At 43.2% G+C, this 11,523-nt stretch overlaps 1 long non-coding RNA gene across 1 annotated transcript; it reads left to right on the top strand.

The window, feature by feature from the left end:
- The first annotated feature begins 4,799 nt into the window (after positions 1–4,799).
- Positions 4,800–6,839, top strand: LOC135730190 (uncharacterized). Its single transcript, XR_010525919.2, has 4 exons — positions 4,800–5,092; positions 5,243–5,293; positions 5,625–5,690; positions 5,818–6,839. It is a non-coding gene; the product is annotated as an uncharacterized lncRNA (long non-coding RNA).
- The last annotated feature ends 4,684 nt before the right edge of the window (positions 6,840–11,523 follow it).

Raw genomic sequence — 11,523 nt, 5'->3', positions numbered from 1 at the left:
AATGGACTATTTTACATCCAGCGATGAAGGATCAGATGACAGAGACGAGAAGACAAAGGTACGTAAATGCGGAGCCCATTCTCTTTTCGTGCATTGATTTGATGTGTTTTGGAAACTTATATATACTGCATGTAATGCATCTGAAGTGGTGGAAACAATATGCCATAAAAATGTATTGGACAACTTACTGGACGTGTAAAACGCTTTAGAGAAGATATTCTCTGCTTTTGCTGATATACCGTAATATAATAACAACAACAATAAGCGCGGCAATCCCTTACGTTCATCTGATATTAAGATGAGCCCAGGTCTGAATTATATTTGGTCGAAGTTAAAGCTGCGATGAGTTCGATGCATGTATCCAGTTAAATATGAGGTTTCTTGTTTTCACTTCTGTGGAGTAGTTCGGTACTACTGTCTGTTTACAACCACGAGTCAGCCTTGCCAAACAGTCGAACTTAATACTTCTCTCTGACGCTAACTGAACGGATGAAACGCCGAGATAAACAACCATTATGCTGGGACCGCAAGACCGCGCTGGCGGGTTGTCTTTGTCCATTTCGTTAAAAATAGTTTCATTGTCACCACACTTTCAACACAATATAAACTCACCAAAACCCTCATAATTTAGTTAAAACAACCCTATATTCATTAATAAAGGTGTAAAGCGAGTTAAAGCAGCGGTAGACATCTGTGTGTAACGTTAGCTTACTTTCTGAGGGAGATTGAAACTTTGTTGGCGACCGTTTTTCTCTCTCATTGCACGTTTAAAACAATATTGTGACAAACTATTGACAACATTCTTAAACTAAAAATTAAGTTTTCATGAAACAGAAATATTTCAAACTTACCGAACTGCCAGAAATCAATCGTCCTCCTTCAGCTGCAGCCAGGAGTTGTGCTCTCTCCCTTTGTGTGATTTGACGTTGGCGCACTTTCTCTGATTATTGCAAGTACACCTGGCACATTACAGCAATGGCTACAGCAAGGTTACATCAAGACCAAAATATACTGTAAAATTTTCCCGCTCAAACAAATTTACCCAGAATGCATTATGAACTGCAGTACTGTACTGTAATGTACACATACAGTATAGTACTGTGGATTTTTACAGTAATGTACTGCTAAATCTACAGCGACATCTAACAGTGTATTTAAAGTTTTCTATCTTTACATTTAATAACACAATATTTACCATCACCTCAACCAGTGTCTGTCCATCTCTTCATATCTTTAAAATCACATCTAAGAATAGAAACATTACCATGGAACAAATAGCTTGTGCATTTGAAATGATTTGTGTTTAATTAGATTGAATGTAAATGCCAGCAGAATATGGAAATATGTAGATGTGCCAGAGGTCAAGATTATATTTAATGAGGCTCCTAATCTGTGATTGAACATTCAGTTTGTGTTTGTGTCCCTACTGGATTAAAGTCCATATGACTAGAAGCAATTGCTTAGTAGCCCCTTATGAAAAAGTGCTCTCCTGTCCCTGTGTGGAGGCTGTTAGGTGAAATGTTTCATCCAATAGCTAATTACAGAAACAAGCTCTTATGTGAATAAGTAGCATTTTTACTAAAGAACCTCCCACGTTGTTTTAAGTCAGGTATAAGGTTTAATTTGAGACCATGAAAGGTATATATAACACACTTTATTTAATACTTTGTAGAAAAGCCTTTGTTGGTGATTACAGCTTATAGACGCGTCTTGTATGGAGAGACCAGTCGTCTGCAATGCTCAGGAGTGATTCTGGCCTATTCTTCCACACAAATGGTCTTTAAATCTTGAAGGTTCCTTGGGCCTCTTTTATGAACTTTGATCTTCAGTTCTCTCCATAGATTTTCTATGGAATTTAGGTCAAGTGATTGACTGGGCCATTCAAGCAACTTGATTTTCTTTTTTTGAAACCACATTGTTTCCTTGGCCTTGTGTTTGGGATCATTGACTTGCTAAAATGTCCACACACTTTTCATTTTCAGCTTTCAGGTAGATGGCAGCTGATTTTTTGTCTAGTACCCCGTGCTGAAAAGCAGCCCCAAACCATGATGCTTTCACTCCCAAACTTAACTGTTGGTATGGTGTTCTTGGAGTGGTGGGCAGTGCCATTTCTTCTCCAAACATGGTGTGTAGAATGACTGCCAAAAAGTTCAATTTTGCTTCAATCTGACCATACTATAGTCTCCCAATAATTCACAGGCTTCTCCAAATGCTCTTTCGCAAACTTTAACCAAGCTTCAACATTTTTTTTTTAGCAATGGAGTCTTGCGTGCTGAACGTGCATGGATGCCATGGTGGTTCAGTGCATTGCTTATAGTTTTCTTTGAAACAACAGTACCTGCTGATGCAAGGTCTTCCTGAAGTTCTGCCCAAGTGGTTCTTGGCTCTTGGAGAACTCTCCTGATGATTCTTTGGACTCCTCATACAGGGATCTTACGTGGAGCACCTGATCGTGGCCGGTTTATGGTGAAGTGATGCTCTTTCCATTTCCGGATAATGGCCCCCACAGTTTTCACAGGAAGATTCAGCATTCTGGAAATGCGCCTTTAACCATTTCCCCATCAACTATAAGATTAAGAAAGATCTTGAGGGAGTTCTTTGCTTTTTCCATCATGAAGTCTTTTCTGTGTGCCTCCTGGGTAATTGAAGCCGTTATAGGCCATCAGTTACCATCCTAAATTCTGGGTTTTGTCCATGATCCTGTGCCTTAGTAGATTAAGGGGTGGTTTCCTAGACAGGGATTAGTTTAAGACAGGACTAGACCTTTGTTTAATTATGAAATATAACTAGTTTTAACAAACTTGCCTTACTTCTCTAAACCCTGTCCTCCCCTAAATGAAATAAAATAAGTAAACTATATTTAAAAAAATTATTACAAAAATATTTGGAATGAAATCTACTAATTGTAAATATTATAATCATTTTATTTGAGTAATTCTAAAGTAAAGTTAACTTAATTTTATGTTTAATCTAGTTAAATTTGAAGGAAGTTAGCTTAATAATTTTGTGTTGAAACTACATAAATGATTTTGGTAGACATAACTAACTACACCAAGGTCTGTTTGTTAAATTTAATGTCTTTACAGATGTGAGATGTCATGCCATGACATGCATTTATTCTTGTTTTATGTTTAATAAACTGCACTTGGCTTCTCAACTCGCTCGTAGTGGATCCGTTACACTACACCTACACTATACTACAGCCTAAATTGGCATTTTTTTTTCTGTATGCACTGTTTTTACCAGGGCCGTGCACAGACATTTTGAGGGGCAGTGGCCCAAACCAAAAAGGGGGCACGTGGGGAGGGCACAATTTATATGGTTTTAACAATATGATGTTTTATAGATTAGTATCAGAAAAAGAGAAGTGATTATAATGGAAAATATACTTAATAACAAGAATTAAAGTGTGACAAAACTGCTTAATATTCTATACGATTTACATGCTGAAGCTTCCCAGATAGCAGACGGACTCGGCCCGAATGTGGCCTCATGATGGCACTGCTGGCGTGCTGCCGGCAACGGCATGCAACATGTCAGCCAAGTATGGGCCAGTTGTGGCAATGATGGCACTGGATCCATGATGGCAGATAATATTTGGCCCAGTTGCGATTGGGAGGTATGTGGCCCAGATCAGTGTAGTGATTCTGGCCCAGATCAGTCTATTGATTGTAAGCCACATTTAAAATAGGCCTACTGATTTATAATAAATAATTAGAAGAATTGAAGGATTTTCAGGCTATTTTAATCTTAATTTTAATTTAACCTTTATTAAGTAAAATGTTAGTTTTGTATTAAAAGAAACTAATATATTCGGACAATAATGTTTGTCTACATTCCAATCACATAAACTTGCCTTCAGATCATGGGTCAAGATTATTTTGTTCAAATGACCCTGAACTTCCAAAAAGTTTTTCTTTCTGAATTTAAAAGTTTCTATAACGTTGCTTTGAGAAGCACCATGGATCGTTTCTATTTAAACTTGCTTTTGCGCGATTTTCATTGTAGCAGGAGTTTATTCCTGCTGAAGATTTTTGACTTCAATGACTAAACTATCATTGTGTACAATCAGATGTTAGATACTGCAGAAATAAACGTTACTGTGCTGAAGATTTCTGACTTCAATGACTAAGTAAAACTATCATTGTGTACAATCAAATGTTAGATACTGCAGAAATAAACAAAATGTATTGTTAACCTTCGCGTTACGTTAAGGATGCGCAGTTTATTTATGAAGTGCAACAAGAACCTACACGCGGATGACATCAAAGTACTGCGAGAGCGACTCGAAAGATCATGGACAGCATTCTGATTTTAAATCACTCTCGCGGTATTTTAACGTCATCCGTTTCTCAGTTCCTGCAACTCAGCATTACGTTGAACACCTTGTCAAAAATGATTGAGATGGCCAATCAAATCAAAAAAGGCGAGTGCCACTGGCCAAGGACGAGCTTTCCTGTTAACGGAAGCCGAGCGGCGGCCAATCAAATTAACCAATAGGCTGGGTTACCGTCGGAGTAGCAGTTACACCGCGTCAATCAATCATAACGGACACACAGATTTCAAAGGCAGCAGGATGAAAGATAGTAAGTACCTGAACTTAAATATTTAAACTTTTCCAATCATAAAAATGTTTTTGTTTAAATGTCTTACAAACGTATAAAGGGATGCAAACGTTTACGTGATTCGTGTGTTACGTAATGTGTGACAATTAACGTTATATTGATATTATATTAGCTGTTTTCTATCAGGTTAAGAATAACTGTGATCATATTATAATGAAGTAATCGAATTTGGTTATCTGGTCTTCCTGATGTTAGAACATTTATATAAAAAAACATATTTAAAAATGTATTTCTGTAACGTTTAATTTCCTTTTTTGATGAAAGTGTGTCTGTGTTCATCAAGACATGAAGACTCTGGAGTGGGACAAGAGAAGGATGATGGGGTGTATATTCCAAAAGACACATTAAGGTAAATTAAATGTTGAGGCTCATGTTTGCATCTTTGTGTTTATATATCAAAAGATTGCTCTGTGATTTCAGTGAAAGCAGATAAATACAGAGGGCTGGACAGTGGTTTCATTCATTAGGTGAGTAAGAACTGACCATAGCCTAACATTAATTTAGTTACCCGAATTGCATTGTTGAATACAAAGGAAAATGGTAAAAATACAAATATTTTGAATATATGGAATACTGTGAAATTATTTTCTGTTAATCATCTGCTGTGTTTGCTTCAGGTAAAGAGGTGGGACAATGATGCTGACAGGACAGGAGGAGGTGACATTCAGGTTAGTGAGAGTACATCAGGGCCACCATTTAATTTAATGTTAATTGAATTGCTTCCAAAATCAATACTTGACAAATCTTTAAAATTATATCTGCAAAGCTGAATTTCTCATAAGTATGACAGCAATTGTGAAGACCTTAGACGTGCAGTATATGGTTCTTCGCTCTTTCATTTATATTGATTTGACTTAATTTTCTTGGTAACTAATAATGGGGATATTCCTAATATAATATATTTTAAATACATGCTTAGAACATATCTCATTTGCTCATTTGCTTTGTCTAAATGAAAAGTACGTCTTTAAGGTCTAAGCTATGTTTCATTTTATTTAGACATTCAACGCAGACATTTTCATCCAAAGCAACTTGAGGAAGAACAGAAGCAGTTCATCCTAAAAGGTTCATCTTCTAATTGTTTATCTAACTGTTTGTTTTAAAGTATATCATTATGCTTTTAATTACTTAATTATATGGCTTTTGCTTCATAACAATTATTGATTTGCATCTGTTTTCTTTTATATAACAGTGGGCTGCTGTAATTTTTACATCTATGGAAAGAGGAGCTGAGAAGAAAAGATAGGCTGGAAAGCAGTACTTCTTGTTGAGGACAATCCTGAATAGGAACACTTTCTCATACACATAGATTATTATTAGTGTTTGATTGTTTGTTTCATTTTTATGAATTGTATTGTTTTAATTTTTCGTTTTATTTGAAATTACCTAAGTTAGATTCATGCTAATACTTTAACGGGACCTTGTATCTTTGCTGGCTGGCTGGCTGGCTGTAGAGTTGGTTTCACATACACATGAAGTTTCTAATTAACTAACTTTTAAGTTCAGTTTGGTTTAAACTTGTATTTACCCATGGTAATTCATTTAAATTTCTATTCATGCTTATATATTAATTTCAATGAACTTCTGTATTTGTGTATAGCTGGCAATTTGGGCAAGATACGTTTAACACACAAATGTAACTGTCACAAAGGTTTTTTTTATTATCAGTTTGTTCTAAACTTTTGTTTGTTAACTAAGGATGAAATTGCTTTGTAATTTAAGTTGTTGGTGTTAGATTCATGCCAATAATGTATTTGAACAAACTAGTATTTTTGTTTATTGCTGGCAGTTTATACTAGAAGAGTTTTAACACATACAATGTTGTAGTGTTATTGACTTGTGTGCTGTTGATTAATAAAAAGGCAAACAATTTGAAAGTAATTTTTCGTGTGATTTATTTATTAATATAATTTGGGCAAGATTAGGCTGAGTTATGGCTCAGTTTTGGAAGTTCTGGTTAAATGCTGGTTTTAATATGGTTGACCTATGGCTGAGAACTGGTACCGATGTTAGAACCTGTTCTGGCCCAGGTTTGGGCCAATTATGGGCTATTATCTGTCAGAGACATGGGCCAGTTGTGGCCCATGTGTGGCCTTTGTCCGTAATTCAGAACTGGGCCACTGTAGGGCCGTCATTCTTCGTTGTATGTGGGCCGAGGAAAAACTGGTTGTGTGGGCCGGAGCTGGGCCGGAACAAAATTGCTATCTGGGTTTGAATCCATGTTTACAATTTTGAAGAGCTTTTGCAGCCTTCCTTTGCAGTCTTCTTTTTTTTTGTGAAAACATTGTTTTTAATTTTTTTGTCTACAAAGTGTGCCAACAACAGCAAATTTGGTGTTATTTATATTAGACAATCACTGTAATTCTAAGAATGTTTACTTGCTAAGTTGTTAGCACTTTTAGAAGACCAAGAGCAAATCATTACCCAGAGAAATACAAAAACATACGAAAGCCAAGAGAGGTCATCCACATTTTTATTTTTGCTGCTTGTTTTCTCATGATCTCGAGATAACAAAAGTTGTTCCCTTTCAGTCGGTCACTACGACGTCACGTCGTGACCGACGAATTGGGAACTCGCTTAGAGAGACCAATCTGCTTCGTATACTACTAAAACGCCAATGAACTTGGCATTGAGATATTTGCATAATGCTGGCGCCGCCCCGCCAGGTGCCTTTATAAGCAGCAGGTGAAAATAGGGAAATTAGCTTTTTCGCTTCGAAAGCCGGCTTTATCTGCTACTGAGAAGCTACTTTACTCTGTTGGGATTTGATTGCTGAAGTTGGTTGAACTAGCAGTATCACAGCGGACGCTTCGCTTATTCCACGGCTCTACATCTGTTTATTGTTTTGAGTTTAGTGTGTGCGTTGCCTTCCTGTGCGCTCATCAACTAAGCATCTGAGTGAATTTCCCTAAAAGAGTGATACGAGAGAGCTTTGTGCCTTGTTAAAGGCAGCCACTCTCTCGTATATGCGGGGATCAGCGTCCTTTTCAGGATAGCTTTTCGCCCGTGCGATCTTGGATGCGAGAAGTATAAGGGTTCCAGTGACGGTTACGAGCGCTGTCTTCGTGCTCAGGCATCGAGCACTCCGGGGCTGCGTTCGTGGAGAGTTTCTGTTCTCTCTGTGAGAGCATAACCCTCTTGGATTGCAGAGACGACTGTCGTTTCTACGGGAACGCTGTCCGCGCCTTTGCAGTGCTGACGCCGCCATGGTGCGGCTGTCAAGCGCTCGCAGGGCGCCCTTCGCGTCACTACGCTGAGTAGGACGGAGGATGCGTCCTCCACCTACCGGCCTTCTCATCCTCAGCCGGTTGAGGCTCCGGTGGAGACTGCAGAGTCGTGTTCTACGATGTCTGCCGAATCCATTGGACCTCCTTCTGGTCCCGTCACTTCTGCAGCATCAGAGGGGTGTCCATTTTTCCTCCGAGGCAGAGTCGTTCCGGAGATGGCGGCCGTGCCCGCGAGCGGCGGAGACGGTAGAGTTGGAAAGGTTAACCCCTCTCCGCCCGAACCGTCCCGCCCACATGATTGGTACTTCGGAGCTGCTCGGGCCTCTCGGTCCTCTCCTCCTGTGCCTTTCTTCCCCGACGGCACGAAGAGCTGACGTGATTTGCGGCCGTCCGGCCGTTCAGCTTTCACCCCTCACCTCCCTCACCAACGGAGCCGCTAAGGGCGGGGACCCCTTCAGTGGAGCGGGATGCGTTCCTGGAGGGACCACCCAACCCTTCCCTCCCGTGTTTGTAGACAGTCGTCCGGTTACGGACGCTGCCCATCAGGCATGCCGGAGAGGCGGCTTCAGCCCTGCACGTAATAACGTTGCTGCAGGCTCACAAAGGATTTACCAGGGAGGCCGCGACCTTCAGTCGTGCGATGTCCACCTCAGTGGTTCAAGATCGCCACCTTTGGCTGTGTCTGGCTGACATGACGGACGCAGACGAGAACAACTTGAATGCTCCTGTCTCACAGACCGGCCTCTTCGGCGAGCCAGGGGAGTCATAAAGCTCCGCTGCACAGACTGAGGCGATCTCCTAGGTCATGCCCCGGCGGAACAGAGCTGCCCTTGGTCCACCACGCCGGCTCCTCAGTCTGCCTCTCGCCGTCGGCGTCCTGCGGCGACCACCTCCGTTCCCCTCCTCGGACCCCATCTCGGCAGCGCAGGGGAACCGGTCGTCAGCAGCTCGCCCCGCCCGCTTAGCCGCTTCCCGTGAAAATCGGGAGTTTAAGTGGCCAGTGAAGGGCGACCCGGATTGGCAGAGGATCACTCTTCAGGAGATGGAGCTCCTTCCCCAGATAGAGGGTCGGGTGGAAAATCCTTGGTTTGCATATGTTCCACCGGCTGTTTAGCCGGTACCCACTAACCACACATAGAGTGCATTCCTCTTCCCTCTCCAGGTCTCCAGAGGATCGAGAGAGCCGTGAGCGGGCACACACCAGCTCACCCTACCTCTCCTCTATCGCCAGCGGGTGACCTGAGGAGTCCGAGCTCTCCGCTGAGGAGACCGGACCACCAGCACCCTTATCGGAGTCTGCGCTCTCCGCAGAGGAGACCAGACGACCGTCACCCTCAGCGGGCTCAGGTCAGTGTCACACACACATACTGTAGATGTTTATGCTGTCACAGCAGACGCACCGGCAGTCCCACCTGTCTCGCTTCGCTGCCCCACCGCGGGTACTTCGGTAGTGTCGTTTTCTCCTCGTACGGTGCCTGGGTGCTTGGCTTCAGTTCCCAGCCCGTTTCGTTGGGTTTTACGCACGATCCGCCTCGGTTACGAATCCGGCACACCCCAAAATTCGGGCTTTCGTTTCACTGTAGTGAAAGCGTCCGATGCACATGTACTGCGTGCAAAAGTCGATATCCTGTTGGCGAAGGATGTTCGAGCCGGTCCCTCTTACCGAGATGATGATGATAGGGTTTTTCCAGCCTTTATCTCATAGTACCCAAAATACGCGGCGGGTTACGATCGATTTGATTTACGCACCGGCTCTACGAAGGTGTTCTTTTTGGATGATAACGCCGAGGCTCGTATTTCAATATTCAGATCGGTTTGCAGCCTTAGACCTGTAGACGTGTACTTTATGTGTCCATCTCCCCTCGCTTTAGACCGTTTTTCGCTCTGCGTCGTGGGGTGGGCATATTAATACGAAGTACACCATTCGAGCTGTCTCTCTCTCTCCGTGTCTCCATGTGCTAGTCACGGCATTAAAATGTCAGAGAGAGAGCGTTGTTCGCATTCTGCTTTTTTCTACGTCGACTTATAATAGCCCGTTCTTGGCAGACGTGCGCGAACACAGAGAGTTAATGCTTTGGCATCTCGCTCGTTTAAGTCTTCAGGTCGACTGGGAAAGAGCAACTTTGCCCCGTGCAGAGGATCCTTTTTCTCAGTATGGAAATAAGACTCGGTCGACTAATTGACGTGTTTAACAAGAGCGCGCAACCAGTCAGTTCTGACTTGCCTCGGTTTAATTCGAGGGAAGTACGCGGTCCCTCTGAAACAATTTCAGAAGCTCCTGGACATATGACAGCATGCTGCGGTTGTGACGCCGCCCGAGCTGCTTCATATGAGACCGCTTCAGCGTTGGCTTACGATCGAGTCTCGAGGAGAGCGTGGCACACCGACATACACCGTGTAAACATTGCACCTGCGTGTCATTTAAATTTTTCCCTGTGGTAGACCCGGCATTTCCGATAGAAGATATGCCCCTGAGGGGTCTCCTGGCATTCTGTATATTGCAATGCCCTCAGCACGGGATGATCAGCCACGTATGACGGGCTTGCAGTCTCAGGGGTGTGCATAGCACCCCAACTGCCGCGAGCGGTGCGCTGTATATCTGGGACTTGTACGCTCCGCTATGGAGATGCGAGGGAAGGATGTATTAGCCGACACCAATAACATTGCGACTGTTGCGTTATTTACCTTTAAGGCGGTTTTGCGCTCTCGTCACCTGTCGCATCTCGCTCGTCATCTCCTCCTTTGGAGTCAGAAGCATCTGAGGTCCCTTCGTGCCATTTACATCCCGGGTTCGCTCAATACAGCGGCAGACGCGCTTCCCGAGCTGCGCCCCCGGCGAATGGCGACTCCACCTCCAGACGGTCCAGCTAATTTGGAAGAAGTTCGGTTGTGCGTAGATAGATCTGTTTGCGTCGCCGGACGATACCCACTGTCGCCCTATTTTATTCACTAACCGAGGGCAGCCTCGGCGTGGATGCGTTGGCACACAGCTGGCCGCGGGGGGTGCGTAAATACGCATTCCTTCCAGTGAGCTTTATTGCGCAGACACTGTGCAAAGTCAGGCAGGACGAGGAGAGCCTTTTATTAGTCGCCCCGTACTGGATTGGTTTTCAGAGTTAATGCTCCTCGCGACAGCCCCTCCCTGACGATTTGCCCTGAGGAAAGACTTTCTTTCTTTAGGAAGGGGCACATTATGGCACCCGCGCCCCGACCTGTGGGATTTCCATGTATGGTCGTTGAGCGCGCGCAAGGTTTAGGTGATTTATCGCAAGCGGTATCTAACACCATCGACGCGGTTCGAGCACCGTCCACAAGACGGGCTTACGCGCTTAAAGAAACCTTTTTCGTCACCCGGTGCTCTTCGCAACGCGAGGACCCCAGAGAATGCCCATTAACATTGTGCTTTTATATCTTTAACATAGGTTAGATGGTAGGCTGTCCCTCCGCCATTAAAGTTGATATCGCCGCTATTTCTGCTCATCACTCTCTTATCAACGGCAGATCAGTTGGCCGGCATGATTTAATTATTTCATTTTAAGAGGCGCTCGCAGGCTAAACCCCTCGCGCCCTCCCTCTTTCCTCCTGAGACCTGTCCATGGTGCTGAAGCCTTCAGGTCTCCCTTTTGAGCCTTTGCAGTCTACGAGTCTGATGTTTTTATCAATGAAAACTC

This window comes from Paramisgurnus dabryanus, chromosome 20 (genome assembly GCF_030506205.2).
Source record: "Paramisgurnus dabryanus chromosome 20, PD_genome_1.1, whole genome shotgun sequence".
Classification (NCBI taxonomy): Eukaryota; Metazoa; Chordata; class Actinopteri; order Cypriniformes; family Cobitidae; genus Paramisgurnus; species Paramisgurnus dabryanus.
The sequence above is the reverse complement of the archived record's forward strand: the minus strand, read 5'-3'. Positions and strand labels throughout refer to the sequence as shown.